Here is a 19,321-nt window from a genome sequence, read left to right on the forward strand (position 1 = left end):
AATATTTAGAATTGTTATATCTTCTTCTTGGATTGATCCTTTGATCATTATGTAGTGTTCTTCTTTGCCTCTTTTCACAGCCTTTGTTTTAAAGCCTATTTTATCTGATATGAGTATTGCTACTCCTGCTTTCTTTTGGTCTCTATTTGCGTGGAATATCTTTTTCCAGCCCTTCACTTTCAGTCTGTGTGTGTCCCTCATTTTGAGGTGGGTCTCTTGTAGACAACATATATGGGGGTCTTGTTTTTGTATCCATTCAACCAGCCTTTGTCTTTTGGTTGGGGCATTCAACCCATTTATGTTTAAGGTAATTATTGATAAGTATGATCCCGTTGCCATTTTCTTTATTGTTTTGGGTTCAAGTTTATACACCCTTTCTGTGTTTCCTGTCTAGAGAAGATCCTTTAGCATTTGTTGGAAAGCTGGTTTGGTGATGCTGAATTCTCTCAGCTTTTGCTTGTCTGTAAAGCTTTTGTTTCTCCTTCATATTTGAGTGAGATCCTTGCTGGGTACAGTAATCTGGGCTGTAGATTATTTTCTTTCATCACTTTAAGTATGTCTTGCCATTCCCTTCTGGTCTGAAGAGTTTCTGTTGAAAGATCAGCTGTTATCCTTATGGGAATCCCCTTGTGTGTTATTTGTTGCTTTTCCCTTGCTGCTTTTAATATTTGTTCTTTGTGTTTGATCTCTGTTAATTTGATGAATATGTGTCTTGGAGTATTTCACCTCGGGTTTATCATAAAGACAGAAATATATATCAATGGAACAAAATAGAAAGCCCAGTGATAAATCCACACACCTATGGACACCTTATCTTTGACAAAGGAGACAAGAATATAAAATGGAGAAAAGACAGTCTCTTTAACAAGTGGTGCTGGAAAAACTGGTCACCCACTTGTAAAAGAATGAAACTAGAACACTTCCTAACACCATACACAAAAATAAACTCAAAATGGATTAAAGATCTAAATGTAAGACCAGAAACTATAAAACTCCTAGAGGAGAATATAGGCAAAACACTCTCCGGCATAAATCACAGCAGGATCCTCCATGAACCACCTCCCAGAATATTGGAAATGAAAGCAAGAATAAACAAATGGGACCTAATTAAAATCAAAAGCTTCTGCACAGCAAAGGAAACTATAAGCAAGGTGAAAAGACAGCCTTCAGAATGGGAGAAAATAACAGCAAATGAAACAACTGACAAAGAGTTAATCCCCAAAATATACAAGCAGCTCCTGCAGCTCAATTCCAGAAAAATAAATGACCAAATCAAAAAATGGGCCGAAGAACTAAACAGACATTTCTCCAAAGAAGACATAAAGATGGCCAACAAACACATGAAAAAATGTTCAACATCCTTCATAATCAGAGAAATGCTAATCAAAACCACAATGAGATACCATTTCACACCAGTGAGAATGGCTGCTATCCAAAAGTCTCCATGCAATAAATGCTGGAGAGGGTGTGGAGAAAAGGGAACCCTCTTACACTGTTGGTGGGAATGCAAACTAGTACAGCCACTATGGAGAACAGTGTGGAGATTCATTAAAACTGGAAATAGAACTGCCATATGATCCAGCAATCGCACTCCTGGGCATACACTCCAAGGAAACCAGAATTGAAAGAGACACATGTACTCCAATGTTCATTTCAGCACTGTTTATAATAGCCAGGACATGGAAGCAACCTAGATGTCCATCTGCAGACAAATGGATAAGAAAGCTTTGGTACATTTACACAATGGAATATTACTCAGCCATTAAAAAGAATACATTTGAATCAGTTCTAATGAGGTGGATGAAACTGGAGCCTATTATACAGAGTGAAGTAAGCCAGAAAGAAAAACACCAATACAGTATAATAACGCATATATATGGAATTTAGAAAGATGATAAGGATAACCCTGTATACGATACAGCAAAATAGACACAGGTGTACAGAACAGTCTTTGGGACTCTGTGGGAGAGGGTGGGACGATTTGGGAGAATGACATTGAAACATGTATATTATCATATGTGAAACGAATCACCAGTGCAGGTTCGATGCATGATACAGGATGCTCGGGGCTGGTGCACGGGGATGACCCAGAGGGAGGAGTAGGCGAGGAGGGAGGTGGGAGGGTGGTTCAAGAGGGGGAACACATGTACACCCGGGGTGGATTCATGTCAATGTATGGCAAAACCAACCAATATAATATTGTAAAGTAAAGAAAAAAAATTATTCTTGAGTAAACTTAAAAGTCTTTTATTGCAAATATATATGTGTGTGTGTGTGTGTGTGTGTGTGAAGATACGGTCAATAGAGTGAAAAGGTAAACCACAGAATGTGAGAATATATTTGTAGATCATATATCTCATAAAATTAATAATAAGAATGTAGAAAGAGCTCCTGCAACTCACCAATAACAGAAAACAACCCGATTAAAGAGGACTTGAATAGATATTTATCAAAAGAAGATGTAAAAGTAGTCAGTATGCACATGAAAATTTGCTCGACATGGATCAAGTGGTGAAGAATCCACCTGCAATGCAGGTTTGATCCCTGGGTCAGGAAGATCCCTGGAGAACTAAACGGCAAACCACCCCAGTAGATTTTCCAGCCTGGAAAGTCCCATGGACAGAGGAGGCTGGAGGGCTATAGTGCAGGGTTGCAAAGACACGACTGAGTACTGGATGGATGGATACTTATGACAATTGATTTTTGCAAATTGAAAGGCCATTAAAAATTCCAAAGAAACCTGGGAACACTATGTTTTGTTACATGTTTTTACTAACTTATATATTAAAATTTTTATTTTACAATTTTTGGTATTAAATTTTTAAGCAAGGTCATCCATATAAGGTTTACATGTTAAATTATTGTCTTTGTGTTAGTTAAATAGATAATCCTGTTTTCTAACCATGTCACAAAATATATACATTAACAATCTCCGACTTATTGGCAGTCAATGGTATCAGTGTCATAAACCCAATCCTGAATCCAGCATTATTTTGTATCTTTAAACCATATGCAAAATATTATAGTCCAGTGAATCACCAACTAGTTTGGTTAATGATCTCTACCTAGACATGAAAATATGACAATTCAAAATCTTGTCCACTAGAAGGTTTATAATTTCTTGATAATTATTAACATGCCTTCTCTTCTTATTCAACATAAAACTTTTGAAAGCAGTTGTCTTCATTTCCTGTCTTTAAGATGCTTCAAATGTTTTCTACAAAATGTCCTTTAGTATTATACAATGTATGCCATCAAGGACAGAACTTATACCACAAACAGATTTCTTACCAGCTATTAAATAATTTATCAAAGGGTAGCATCTGCTAGTCACTATGAAAGTTGGCAGATGTGAAGCCATATGGTAATTGGTAAAAAAAATCTCATTGCATTCATCCTTAGTGGTAACTATCGTTCTGTTTTGAAGAAAAGTCCCACACAAGGGTTTCATATTATTTGAAACATTTTCTTGATATCAATAGGCTACCCAATAATATAAATTAAAATCTGGGAAAATGTTTCTAAAGCTGTAACATAATTATACAGTCTTCTGGAAGAAAATCTCAATGCTTTATAGTTTGTCTCAAATATAATCATTGAATACTAAATAGTGTGAATATATTTATTACATTTCCTTCTTATTTTTATTCCAAGTTACATTTTAGGCCTCACATATATGTATTTTAAATGTTCTTTAAGTAAAATCAAAGTTCATATGGAAAGAAAGATAGAAGGAAAGCATAAGTTTTTATTCAGTCACTTATTTAATTATATCCAAACTCGTCTACTGTCCAGAAAAAAACATGCATTGCATGCTTTCTTATAATCTTTGTTAATGATTAATTAAAGCTTTTAATTTTTAAAATTTTATTAATTAAAGTTTTAAATTTTCTTTGACTCAGAAGAACAAAGTTCATTTTGTTTTTCATGTGAATTTACTTTATTGGAAGTACAATGTGTGCCTCAGATTTCCACTGTGTGCAGTAATGGACATAAAATTATTAAATCAGAATAAACTTTTAATGGTTTAAAATTGTCTTGGTATTGAAAGTTAGACTTAATAGCATTTTTTTCTAGAAAAAAAATGCTCTATCAACAAATTTAGATGCATTTGAAACAAACCCCAAATCTACAAAATTGTGGTCAATTATTTAAAACATATAATACCCCTGGTTTACAAAGCAGAGGTCATAAAATAATTTTCAACCTGAATTATAATATTCCATCATAAATATCTATTGATAACTTAAGAAAAGTTGCATTGTACTAGTGCTGGGTTTTAAACTAGTAAATAGATGTCCTTTGCTTGAACTCAGTTGGAAGTCTCAAAAGACTGTCCTGCAATAGAATTGCCAGAATGAAAATAGAAAAGTAAAGACCAAAATTTGAACAGAAGACTTTTGTGATGGTTATATATTTTATACTATATTTTATACATATTCTTATATGTATAAAAATATTTTATGTATAATTATATTCTATTTTTATACTATATTCTTTGATACTATTATATACTATTCTTCTTGTACTCTATTAGTAAACAAAGCTACTATGACAGCTTTTAATTGTTCTCCAATCACATCAGTAGTCTAGAGAGCTTGAGTCAAAATCCAGGGAATCCCTTCACATTCTCTAGGGAAAGAGTAAATTGAACTCTGCATTAGGTCCCTAATAGATGGATGCGGGCTATCATATATTCTGCTAGAACCAGTGCCATTTAGCTTTGTCACTTTCTAGACTGTAAATTTAGATTTTTTTTGCAAGTGATGCTTATCTCAGATATTTTCTTTCAGCTATAGGTGGATACCATCCTATTAAATATTTATTTTACAACAAAGTACAAAATAGGTTGTTTGTAAGAGCTAAAAAAACAAACAAAAAAAAAACCAGCTCGCCTTCCAGGAACAATATATTCACATTTTACTTTGTTTCACTTGGGGAAGTAATAAAACATCCTTGCCCAGTTTTCATCAGGGATTCAACCTAGATTGTTGCAGAAAAAACTCACAAGAAAATATCTACATGATGACATCTGGAAATGCTCCAGACAAACCTCTTCTAATACACAATCCATCTGGCTCCTGCCTATGAGAAAAGCTTCAAAGAGAAGCAAAATACAGTGCAAATATTCTCTCAAGTGACACCCAAAGGGATCTGCAAACTCATCTGGTGTATCTTTGCTTGATTGAATCTTTGCTTCAATTTGGTATCTGTTGGTATGAAATTTCTTTTTTTTTTCTTTTAACAGTGTCCTATTTATGGAATTTTAGCCTATAAGTTCATTTATTTGTCTAAGTTTTAGCCTCTATTCTTTTCTTAAAATATTTCTAATATGATTTATTACAAGATATAAAGTATAATTCCCTGTGCTGTACAATAAGGCCTTATTGTCTGTCCATTCTATATATACTAGTTTGTATCTGCTTATCTTAAACTACGACTCCAATCTTTCCCCAACCTCTCCTCCGCCTTGGAAAACACAAATCTGTTCTCTATGTCTGTGAGTCTGTTTCAAACTTCCATTCTTTCTTGGACAATGTTATGTTAGTTTTTTATAGTGAAACACAAGGAAGAAAAGTTTGCTCCATCTTTTTTTAAATTGAAGGATACCTGCTTAACAATGATGTGTTAGTTTCTGCTGTACAACACGGTTAATCACCCATAAGTGTACATATATCCCCTCCCTCTTGAGCTGCCTTCCCACTCTCCCCACCCCCATCCTGCACCTTCAGGTCATCAAAAAGCACCAGACAACTCCCTGTGATATACAACAACTTCCCACTTCTTTTTACTCTTTAATTTCATGGTGTACCTGTTTTGACAGGATAAAATTGTCCCTACAGAGCCCCTCCTGTCTTGCCTTCATCTCCCTTTGCCTCCTAAATTATTACAAGGATGGAATAGGATGGTACATATACTGAGAAACTTTTCTTCCTTTTTCTGTTCCTTAAAGCTGTGAAAATGCATCCCTTGCTTGAAAATCCAATAGATTTTTACTCACTTACATTTTATTTCATATAACTTGTACATTTTGTACTCCAAGGCCAAATTTGCCTGTTACGTCAGGTGTTTCTTGACTTCCTACTTTTGCACTCCAGTCCCCTATAATGAAAAGGACATTTTTGGGGGGTGTTAGTTCTAGAAGGTCTTGTAGGTCTTCATAGAACCATTCAACTTCACCTTTTTCAGCATTACTGGCCAGGGCATAGACTTGGATTACTGTGATAACTGAATGGTCTGCCTTGGAAACGAACAGAGATCATTGTCATTTTTGAAATTGTATTTAAGTACTATATTTCAGACTATTTTTCTGACTATGATCTCTACTCCATTTCTTCTAAGGGATTCTTGCCCACAGTAGTAGATATAATGATCATCTGAGTAAAATTCATCTATTCCAGTCCTTTGGTTCGCTGATTCCTTATATGTCGACATTTACTCTTGCCATCTCCTGTTTGACCACTTGCAATCTGCTTTGATTCATGGACCTAACATTCCAGGTTCCTGGAAAAGGTTTTCACTCCAATCTCAAAGAAATGCAGTGCCAAAGAATGCTCAAACTACCGCAAAATTGCACTCATCTCACATGCTAGTAAAGTAATACTCAAAATTGTCCAAGCCAGGCTTCAATAGTACCTGAACAGTGAATTTCCAGATGTTCAAGCTGGATTTAGGAAAGGCAAAGGAACCAGAGATCAAATTGGCAACATCTGTTGGATCATAAAAAAACCAAGAGAGTTACAGAAAAACATCTACTTCAGCTTTATTGACTATGCCAAAGCTTTTGACTGTGTGGATCACAATAAACTGTGGAAAATTCTGAGGGATATGGGGATACCAGACCACCTGACCTGCCTCTTGAGAAATCTGTATGCATGTCAGGAAGCAACAGTGGGAACGGGACATGGAACAACAAACTGGTTCCAAATAGGGAAAAGAGTATGTCAAGACTGTACATTGTCACCCTGTTCATTTAACTTACATGCAGAGTACATCATGAGATACGCTAGGCTGGATGAAGCACAAGCTGGAATCAAGATTGCTGGGAGAAATATTAATAGCCTCAGATAGGCAGATGGCACGAACGTTATGGCAGAAAGCAAAGAAAAACTAAAGAGCCTTTTGATGAAAGTGAAAGAAGAGAGTGAAAAAGTTGGCTTAAAACTCAACATTCAGAAAACTAAGATCATGGCATCCGTTCCCATCACTTCATGGCAAATAGATGGGAAAACAGTAGAAACAGTGTCAGACTTTTTTTTTTTTTTTCTGGGCTCCAAAATCACTACAGATGGTGATTACAGCCATGAAATTAAAAGACGCTTACTCCTTGGAAGAAAAGTTATGACCAACCTAGACAGCATGTTAAAAAGCAGAGATATTACTTTGCCAACAAAGGTCCATCTAGTCAAGGCTATGGTTTTTCCAGTGGTCATGTATGGACGTGAGTGTTGGATTATAAAGAAAGCTGATTGCCGAAGAGTTGATTCTTTTGAATTATGATGTTGGAGAGGATTCTTGAGAGTCTCTTGGACTGCAAGGAGATCCAACCAGTCCATACTAAAGGAAGTCAGTCCTGAGTGTTCATTGGAAGGACGGATGTTGAACCTGAAACTGCAATACTTTGGCCACCTGATCTGAAGAACTGACTCATTGGAAAAGAACCTGATGTTGGGAAAGATTGAAGGCGGGAGGAGAAGGGGACAACAGAGGATGAGATGGCTGGATGGCATCACCGACTCAATGGACATGAGTTTGAGTAAAGTCCAGGAATTGGTGATGGAAAGAGAGGCCTGGTGTGCTTCAGTCCATGGGGTTGCAAAGAGTCAGACACTACTGAGCAACTGAACGAGCTGTATATTTTGTAAACTTGTATATTTGGAGAGTTTAGCTCTAAAATTCTTAACATCAAAGACCTTTTCAAAATTGCCACAGAGTCATACCATTCGAGCTTCTAACACTCAAAAATTGCAAATTGTGAATTTTTATAAACCATTGGCACCGTGATTAGGATCATAAATGTGTGCAATATATTTCACTTAATAGTAATGTCACTTACTGGGCACTCAGGAGGAGATTATTTTCTAAAATTTTTATATGGATTTTTCTCTCTATCTCAAAATAATTGAAGCTAGTACTGTTATTCTCAATATACACATAATGAAATGGAAGAACTAGGATTTTATGATAAATGTCCATATTCAAGTAGCCAATCAATTGTGGAACTGGCATCCAGTTTGCAAAGTGATTTTAATAGTCTGAAAATCATCCTCTAGGACTGAATTTTCATCTCAAAATTATTCATGTTAATATGAATTAATGAATAATATCATTAATGTCTGAAGCTGAGATTTTATAAAACATTTACTTTACTTGAATATTGTGATCCACTCCATAATTTTCTTTCTAGTACTGTTTATTTCTACAAAATTCATCTTCATATATGTTTATTCAACCTATATTCATTTATCTTTATAAATATTTATATATGAATGACTTTTTAGTTTGAAAATATTTGGTCTTGACTTTTCCCATTGAGATCTGTTCCAAAGAGAAAACATTGCAATCTCTGCTTTACACCACCTGCCTTTGGAATAATTAATTTCTGTGATGACAGAGAGCCCTTACATGGCCAAGAAGAAAATCAGGATCCTTGTTCATTGTCAAAAGTGTCTGAAGCTATTGACATTGAATCTAGAATCTTGACTTAAGTGTGTTCCCTAAGACCTCCTCATCATATCCCTGATCTTAAAACTACTCTCAGGACTTACTGCAGTGTCTTTTTGCTTCATTAACTACAGGTGTAAGCAGCTGCCAAAGGTCATGCATGTGAGGTCCACAAGGACAAGAGGATGGAGAGAAAATTGTGCTATTTCTCCGCATAAGGATAAGAAGAGCTAAAGTAACCATAAAATAATACTGTGGGAAGCAAGATGGTCTGTAAGGGTTATATGTGATGGACAGCACTAAGAAAGATAAAAGGGAATTATATTAGCAATATAACGTTTCTCTCAGTCAATAGGCAAAGTCCCCCCCTTGAGTTAAAGAGGTAAATTTTTCCAAAACACAAACACACCCACACAATTACTCCTTCTTCACCTTCCAGTTGGCTTATGATATGACAACATGCAGTTAGTTTGTATAGAATGATTTCTTACCTGTATGTTTTTTTAATTTATTCATCATATCTCAATTTTTTTTTCAAATGAACATGTATTATGTTTTTTACTGTCCATGTTCTTAAAGAGCTGTTTGTAAGTCAGTGGAAAATTCTGAATATAAATATTATTACTGTAAAATTACCCAAAGGAAAAGATGCTAATTTAGAAGCAATGATTTTAGCTAATAGTTGATGCAAAGGGATATTTCAATTGATTTTTAGATCAACTAATAGATCACCGACTCGATGGACATGAGTTTGAGTGAACTCCGGGAGTTGGTGATGGACAGGGAGGCCTGGCGTGCTGTGAATCATGGGGTCACAAAGAGTCGGACATGACTGAGTGACTGAACTGAACTGAACTGAACTGAATAGATTATATTAGTGGGTCCAAATTTAAAACTGTAACTTATGGGCACATATATTCGTATATACACACACCCACAGATGCACACAGGTGCTGACACAAATTTGGAAGTTTTGACATTCCCTTCTCTTTGTCTCCAAATCCACAGTGAATTAGCCAACTTCTATTTAAATGTATCTTGTTTGCATGTCAAATTGCTTCTGTTGTGTTGCACTCTTTGCGACCCCAGGGACTGTAACCCACCAGGCTCTTCTGTCCATGGATTCTCCAGGCCAGAATACTGGAGTGGGTTGCAATGCCATTCTCCAGGGGATCTTCCCTACCCATTGATCAAACCCACGTCTCTTATGTCTCCTGCATTGGCAGGTGGGTTCTTTACCACTAGCACTGCCTGCATAGTATCAAAAGTGTTTCTAGATTACAACAAACATCTAGAGATTTAAATGAACACATTCAGAATTCAGAATCAATGAGATATGGAGACCAGTTTTTTAAAAAAGTAAAAATGAAAGGCTGTAGCTGTGAATGTACATATAGAACAACTGAGAAAATATGGAGATTCTACAGAAAAAAAAAAAAAAAGCTGTCTGCACTGGTCACACCTAGGTTTACTTTTGGGCACTGTTTCAAACTGAAATTTATCTAGAGGAATATGTAAAATTTGGGGGTGGGGGGGAAATAAAGAATGTGGAACAGTGTTCAAACCTAAACTGATCAAGAAGAATATTAAAGATCTGGAAAAATGTGTTGATGGATTTGAACGTTTATTACCATAAAGGAAATAATTTAGTGGGAACATGACATTAGAGAGGCATAATTCTGTTCAGAGAAACACTACAATGGTGAAAACTATTCCAGTGAACTTTACTGTAAGAAAAATGTGTCTTAAATGGTTGTAATCCTTTACAGCTTCAGTGCCTTTCAAAAAAAAATAGAATATAATTGCTTTACAAAACTGTACAACATAGTGTATTGGCTATATATACACATACATCATGAGGAACGCTGGGCTAGAAGAAGCACCAGCTGGAATCAAGATTGCCGGGAGAAATATCAATAACCTCAGATATGCAGATGACACCACCCTTATGGCAGAAAGTGAAGAGGAACTCAAAAGCCTCTTGATGAAAGTGAAAGAGGAGAGTGAAAAGGTTGGCTTGAAGCTCAACATTCAGAAAACAAAGATCATGGCATCTGGTCCCATCACTTCATGGGAAATAGATGGAAAAACAGTGGAAACAGTGTCAGACTTTATTTTTTGGGCTCCAAAATCACTGCAGATGCTGATTGCAGCCATGAAATTAAAAGACGCTTGCTCCTTGGAAGGAAAGTTATGACCAACCTTGATAGTATATTAAAAAGCAGACACATTACTTTGCCAACCAAGGTCCGTCTAGTCAAGGCAATGGTTTTTCCCGTGGTCATGTATGGATGTGAGAGTTGGACTGTGAAGAAAGCTGATCGCCGAAGAATTGATGCTTTTGAGCTGTGGTGTTGGAGAAGACTCTTGAGAGTCCCTTATACTGCAAGGAGATCCAACCAGTTCATTCTAAAGGAGATCAATCCTGGGTGTTCATTGGAGGGACTGATGTTAAAGCTGAAACTGCAATACTTTGGCCACCTCATGCGACGAGTTGACTCACTGGAAAAGACTCTGATGCTGGGAAAGGTTGGGGGCGGGAGGAGAAGGGGACGACCGAGAATGAGATGGCTGGATGGCATCACCGACTCGATGGACATGAGTTTGAGTGAACTCCGGGAGTTGGTGATGGACAGGGAGGCCTGGAGTGCTGTGATTTATGGGGTCGCGGAGAGTCGGACACGACTGAGCGACTGAACTGAACTGAACTGATTCTCTCCCTTTGAGCCTTCCTTCACCCACCCACCATCCAACCCCTCTCAGTCATCACAGAGCACCGGGCTGAGCTCCCTGTGTTATACAGCAACTTCCCACTAACTGTCTATTTTAACATGGAAGTACATATATATATATGTCAATAGTACTCTTAGTTCATCCCATCCTCTCCTTCCCCTGTTGTGTCCACAAGTCTGTTCTCTAAAATTTCTGTCTCTATTTATGCCTTGCAAATAGGTTCATCAGTAACATTTTTACAGATTCCATATATATGTATTAATATATGATGTTTGTCTCTTTCTGACTTATCCTGAGTCTTTTAACATTAATGATTTTATTGTTCTCTTACACCTTAATTGAAACAATGCAAAGTGGACATTTATAAAGGAAGAAACTGAGGACAAGAAAGATAAAAAGTCATTACAGTTTCAAATCTCAAATACTGATTTTGTTATTCTAACCATCTTTTTTATTCACTACTTCACAGTGGTCTCTAGTAGGTCCAATGGCTTGGGCGATATGGCTTAGTTGTATAAGTGCCTAGAGCTGAACCTAAGAGAAGTTAGAGAGGAGCGAAGAGGAATACAGACTCTGGAACTAGATGGTGTTAATACCGATCCTAACTCTAACTCTTACTAGCATTTTCTCCTTTGTAAAATGGTGTTAAAATGTGTGCATGCCTTAAAATACTGGTCATGAGTTTGTCTGACTTTATCTCAAGTGGAGAACCTCAGGGTGACCTGGCGACATCACCAGCTTTTCTTCACCAGATCCTTCTGCTCTGGGGTCTAGGAATTGGAAATATTCAACAAGGAAATATACTGTTTCAAAAGTGAAATACACTCGAGATTTACCTAGATAATCTGAACTCCTAGTGAAATTTTCAAAACATCACACACAAAATGTTGTTTTGTAAGAATTAAACACATTATGGAAAGTATTTAGCAGTGTGTAAGAACTGTGTGTTAGCTAAGATCATCACCATCATTACCATCATCATTTGGCATATGAAATGTGCTCCAATAATGTTAACTTCTTAATATTGGCTCCAAAATGTTATTTTGGGGGACACTTTTTAAAATTTATTTTTAATTGAAGGATAATCACTTTACATTAATATTGTGTTGGTTTTTGACATATATCAACATGAATCAGCCATAGGTATATGTCCCTTCCCTCTTAAACCTGTCTCTTGTCCCTTTGCTCTTGAACCTCTTCTCATGTCCTTTCCCTCTTGAGCCTCTCTCCCACCTCCCTAGAGGATAGATTTATATTTGTAGTAGGAATTGTAACAATACAGGAGTTGAGAGAGTGTGTGGTGGTGGTGGTGGTTTAGTTGCAAAGTCATGTCCAACTCTTGCAACCCCATGGACTGTAGCCTGCCAGACTCCTCTGTCCATGGGATTCTCCAGGCAAGAATACTGGAGTGGGTTGTCATTTCCTTCTCCAGAGACAGTGGGTAGTAAGTTTGAAAATGATAACCTCTTGAGTTGACTTCTCACTCTGATAATCTGCTATGCATATTATTATATTGTAGCTGCCAAACAGAAGTCATCCCCCAAACCAGATATTTCCTTGATTTTTTTCCCTATAGGATGTATCCCTATGGGATATAACTCAATCCCATAGGTTTCTAAACTAGATTCAAAGTGAAAGGAATGGGGATGGGGTGGTTGATAGGAATTGGAATACTAATATGATCTTTAGTAGAGAAGGAGAATTTGAAATCTTATTTAGTAATATATGTTTAAATTGTGCTAACTGGATGAATTTTCTTGAAATATTCAGTTTTGTTCTTAGTATGCAGTATTTCCAGGCTTGCAGTCTCCTAACTTGGTAAAAAAAAAAAACAAAAACCTCTTACTTGCCTTCTTGTTCACAGGGCTGAAATTCTTAGGACAATAACCAAGTTTACATATTTACTTTCATACTCTAAAACACTCAGGATTTATTTTCTTAACAACTTTCATATATAAAGTACAGCAGTGTTAACTGTATATGCCATGTTGTACAGTACATCCCTGGTGCTTATTTATCTTGTAACTGAAAGTATGTAGCTTTTGACCACCTTCATCTAATTCCCCCTCCCACTACCGCTTGCCCTGGTAATCAAAGACCTAATCTCTTTTACTATGAGTCTGTTCATGTTTGTTTGTTTTTGAAGTGTAATTGACCTACAATACTATGTTAGTTCTTGTTATACAACAGAGTTTTCTATTCACTTCAAATCATCTCCACAATTGGTCTAGTTATGACACGTCACCATACAAAAATATTACTTAGTTGAATGTATTTCCCAAACATTTCATATGTGTGAATCATTTACTTTCCAACTGGAAGTTTGTATGTCTTCATCTTCCTCAATTTCTTTTCACTCCCTCATCCCCATCCCTTCTGCCAACCACCAGTTTGTTCTCTGAATCTATGACCCTGTTTCTGTTTTGTTGTTGTTTTTTTTTCATTTGTTTTGCTTTCTAGACGTCACATATAAGTGAAATCATACAGTGCAGAACCCTCAGACTGGGGATCCAGATGTGGGGCTCAGACCACTCACTGCTTGGGAAAAACCTCTACAATTGTAATTACCCTCCCATTTGTGTGTTACTTACCTGAGGGTGGTAATCTTCACTGTGTAGCATCTCCACTCTTTCCACTGGTCTTGTTGTGATTCCTTCTTTTTATCTTTAGTTGTATAAGACCTTTTCTGCTTGTCTTATGGTTTTCCTCATCAGTGGTTTTGCTGTAAATAGTGGAAATTTTGGTGTTTCCATGGGAGGAGGTGAACTCAAGGTCTTCCTGCTCTGCCACGTTGGCCACTATGTCATTTAGTTTTTCACTATTTGCTCAGAAATGTGTATGAAATATTGGTAGGCATTTTGTTATTATAACCATGTATATGAGACAGCAAAAGAGACACTGATGTAAAAACAGTCTTTTGGACTCTGTGGGAGAGGGCAAGGGTGGGATGATTTGGGAGAATGGCACTGAAACATGCATATTATCATATGTGAAATGAATCGCCAGTCCAGGTTCAATGCATAATACAGGATGCTCGGGCCTGGTGTACTGGGATGAACCAGAGGGATGGGATGAGGAGGGAGGTGGGAGGGGGGTTTCAAGATGGGGAACAGATGTACACCCGGGGCAGATTCATGTCAATGTATGGCAAAACCAATACAATAATGTAAAGTAATTAGCCTCCAAATAAAATAATTTTTTTTAAAAAAATCAAAGTTTATCTATGTGACAATGTTTTTTTTCCTGGTTATTATGCAAAACTTGAACCAAATCTTTAAAAATGGCAACTTGTGGATATGAATTAGTTAATTTTGACTGCTTTTCATCTCCTGTGCTAAGGGCAAAGTTTGAAAACATCAATAAAACAGTGTATTTTCTTTTTTCCATAAATGAAGCTTCAGGTTTTAGAATCTCTATGTGTGGGTGGATCTTCCATCATGTGCAGGAGAACCAAATACAACTAAACTGATGATTCACTCCTGCTTAGAGAAATGCTAATACTTCAGGTTTCACTGCCATCTTTTCAGACTGAAATAGTTCACATTCTGGGCACCAAACAGGGAAACAAACTCAGTAGTAAGAAAAGGATCAGGACATGAACAGCTGTGCAGACTACAGCACTTTGGTTGTGGGGAAGCTGAGGTATGTGTGGGATCTGCTATGGATCTGCTATGGCAGAGCAATAATGTCAAGTGAAAACATACAGGAAATTAAACTCGATAGACCGATAATGAAGAAACCATTCAAAATTCACAGTGGTTTTCTCTAAGGAGGCAATTATGGTCCTTGTTAAAATAAATGGTTTATTTTCTTCTTGTCTAAATACTTTCCCAAGGAATCCTATTTTAAAGGATTTTATGTAGATATTCTCACAAATGTTAAACTGATAATCTGCTGTGATCTTTCTCCATATCCTGCTACCTGTTGCTTAACACTTAATTGTTATTATTTCATTAATAGTGTAGTTATAATAGAAGGACCTTATTAGTAGTTTTATCACATTATTTTTTCCTTACTGATGAATGAAAATCCAAGAACCATCACTGAGTTTATCTTTTAGATTGCCCTAAACTGACTTTTTTATTCTTGAAAATGCTTAAGAAACAGGATTCTGTAATCTTATCTGGTACCACACATATTCATGAAGTTTGTTTGTACTTTTGTATTTTTCTTTATATCAAATCCAGATTGCTCCTATTACAAATTATGCCCATTTCCTCTAGGTCACTAAGGATAAATGCAGCAAATGTTTGACATTTTCTATGTATTGACATTTAGGATGAAATTTGTTAGAGAGAAGTATAATTGTGATACAAGGAGCAGAATGATGAAGAAAAGATGAACGTTTGTTAATATACATCAGGTCAATATGAAATCATTTCAAAAAAATTCACAAAAATTTTCTGGGATGACACTTCCCAATCTCAGATTGCTGGGAAAAATATCAACAACCTCAGATACCACTTTAATGGAAGAAAGTAAAGAGGAATTAAAGAGCCTCTTGATGAAGGTGAAAGAGGAGAGTTGAAAAAGATGGCTTGGAACTCAGCATTCAAAAAACTAAGATCATGGAGTCCGATGTCGTCACTTCATGGCAAATAGATGGGGAGAAAGTAGAAGCAGCAATGGATTTTATTTTCCTGGGATCTAAAATTACCGAAGATGGTGACTGAAGCCATGAAATTAAAAGATGCATGCTCCTTGGAGAGAGACCTATGACGAAAGTAGTCAGTGTATTAAAAAGCAGAGACATCAGTTGCCAATAAAGGTCCATCTAGTCAAAGCTGTGATTTTTCCAGTTGTCATATATAGTTGTGAGAGTTGGATCATAAAGAAAGCTGAGCAATGAAAAATTGAAGCTTCTGAATTGTGGTGCTTGAGAAGACTCTTGAGAGTCCTTTGGACAACAAGGAGATCAAAACAGTCAATCCTAGAGAAAATCAACCCTGAATATTCATTGGAAAGAGTGATTCTGAAGCTGAAGTTCTAATACTTTGGCCACCTGATGCGAAGAGCTGACTCATTGGAAAAGATCCTGTTGCTAGGAAAGACTGAAGGTGGGAGGAGAAGGGGGTGATGGAGGACAAGACACTTGGATGGCATCACTGACTCAGTTGACAAGAATTTGAGCAAACTCCAGGAGACAGGAAAGGACAGGGAAGCCTGGTATGATGCAGTCCATGTAGTCGCAAAGAGCTGGCTCCACAACAAAGAGTGACTAACAACAAACCCCAATAAACTTAATAAAGTATAACAGAATTCAATACACTCTGAAAAGTGAAAGTGAAGTCATTCAGTCGTGTCCGACTCTTTGTGACCCCATGGACTGTAGCCTATGAGGCGACTCCATACATGGAATTTTCCAGGCAAGAGTATGGTAGTGGGTTGCCATTTCCTTCCCCAGGGGATCTTCCCCACCCAGGGATCGAACCCGGGTCTCCTGCAATGCAAGCAGATGCTTTTACCATCTGAGCCACCGGGGAAGTTCATGTACTCTCTCTCTAGCCTTCTTATATTTTTTCAGATTAACATTTTATTTTATTCCTCTGCACATGTATTCAATGCTGTAGGCATTTAGCAGTTGCCTCACTATACACAACTTAGCTAGGAAACAAATCACTTAGAACGTTATTTACAGTTGTTCTGTGTTTTTAAATGTCAGGCCTTACATATAAGTATATAAAAGATTGGGATTAATTGAAACATTTTTAACTTATTCAATAAACATACATAGAATTTGCCCAATTTCTGTGCATGAAGCTCTTAATAATTATACTCAATGTAATCCTCCCCCAAATATTATGGGATAATTAGCATAGTTATTCCATTTTATATTTGAGGAAAATGAAAAGGGAGGACTGTTTGAAGAACTATGGCGTAGTCACTTGATGGTATGCTATGAAGCCAGAAAAAGGAATGTAAAAGATCACTATATCATATAGTTTTAGCTTTGAAAATTTATGGTTGATTTAAATATAAAAATATTTAAAAGGAACATGCAATTCCTAAAAACTGAAAGGCCTGGCGTGCTGTGATTCATGGGGTCGCGGAGAGTCGGACACGACTGAGCGACTGAACAGAACAGAACAGAACATTTTAGATAATGAATGTTGATTGTATATTTTTAAAATAATGTAGTTTGAGGGTAAATAGATCTGCAATAAAAGCTTAAAATTCTTTTCAGTGATTTACTGAGTGAAGTTACATTGATGAGTTATATTAAAAAACTGTATACATTTCATAGAATAATACACATATTTAATTACTCTTTTTAGCAACCACCATGTGCAATGTGACAGAATTTATACAAGTATATAATCAAACATCCATAATTCTATAATTGATATAAATTGAGAATGCCATATATATTTAATATATTATCTATATATACTTAATACACAAAATGCATACCATTTTTTTGGCTTTATTAGCTGACTTTGTCTAGCTATAATTCCAATCCAGTAGCAACAGATACACGTAGTGTTTGAATGTATTTCAGGTCTAAAGAGGAAACTCATTCATGAAGACTCTGATTCTTCTTTGCTAGAAAGTAATGAAGATATTGGAAACTAATAAGCATTAGTGAACTTGTGACAAAGGGAACAAAGACATACATTGTGGTCCAAAAGTAAACTGCTTAAACATCAGAAAGAATCATGAGTGTAGTGTATAGATATACATTGCATTTATCAATGTATGGCAAAACCAATACAATAATGTAAAGTAATTAGCCTCCAAAAAAAAAAAAACTGTGAAATTTCACTGATTGTTATATATAAACAGAGGAAACCAGCAAGACAACAGTGAGTCATTTTAAGCCACTTGACTAGAGCATGAACACTTTATTCTCATGATTAGCTATTTAGGAGGAAAAATCTAGGCCATGGCCAGTTTTACCCTTTGTTCCCTTGTGTAAACTGCATTTCAGCTTTGATGATGTAAAGTTCTTCTTTACAGTAGTTTTCCATTGAATAAATGTAGAAAGTATTATGGAAACAGAAGAAATAAGTGATAATCATGCAGCTCATTTGGAATAATTGATTCAAAGGTTACCAACAGATGAATGATTAGATGACAGGTTATCAGAATTTGTATGGTGACAGTATCAAGGGTCACAAGGTGAATCTTTTGATCAAACTTAGTATGGTTATAGAAAAAATTAAACTTTCACTGATGAATTTGCTGAATACCTTATTAAATTTGCTTATCATGCAAATTTTTACCTATTTTTTTATAACAACTATTTTTGCTTTAGTCTTGTTGAGAAATTAAATATACTTTATTATGTCTGAATTAATAGATGTAATAGATTCAAATTTTAAGGTAGAATTAAACACTGACTCTTTTGTTGAAGTGATTTGGAGGACCATCAGACATCTGTTTCATTATTCAGAGGCAGTAAATTTGGTTTTATCTACTGTTTTACGTCATCTACTAGGTAACATGTTGTGGAATGTTATGCCACATTAATTTCTTATATAATTTTATTTATGGTTATGCTACGTCTTTGTTTTTATATGGCTTTTCCCTAGTGCAGTGAGCAGGGGCAGCTCTCACGTTGAGATGCACAGGCTTTTCATTGTGGTAGCTTCTCTTGTTGTGGAGCATGGGCTCTAGGGAGTGTAGGTTTCAGTAGATGCAACTCCTGGTCTTTAGAGCGATCGCTCAGTAGTTGTGTTGCATTGACTTAGTTACTCCACGGTATGCGGGATCTTCCCAAATGAGGGACTGGAGTCATGTCTTCTGCATTGGCAGGCAGATTCTTATCCACTGTACCACCAAGGAAGCCCTAATTTTTAATCTCTCTTTTTGTCTTAAAATATTTTCAGTGCAATTATTTTTTAAATTACTGTATTCTTATTTATTTTTAGCACCAAAAGCATTTAGTATTGGGGTATAACTAATTAACAATGTTGTGATAGTT

Source organism: Moschus berezovskii, chromosome 5 (genome assembly GCF_049115385.1).
Source record: "Moschus berezovskii isolate FMDL1 chromosome 5, NW_MosBer_1.0, whole genome shotgun sequence".
NCBI classification, from domain to species: Eukaryota; Metazoa; Chordata; class Mammalia; order Artiodactyla; family Moschidae; genus Moschus; species Moschus berezovskii.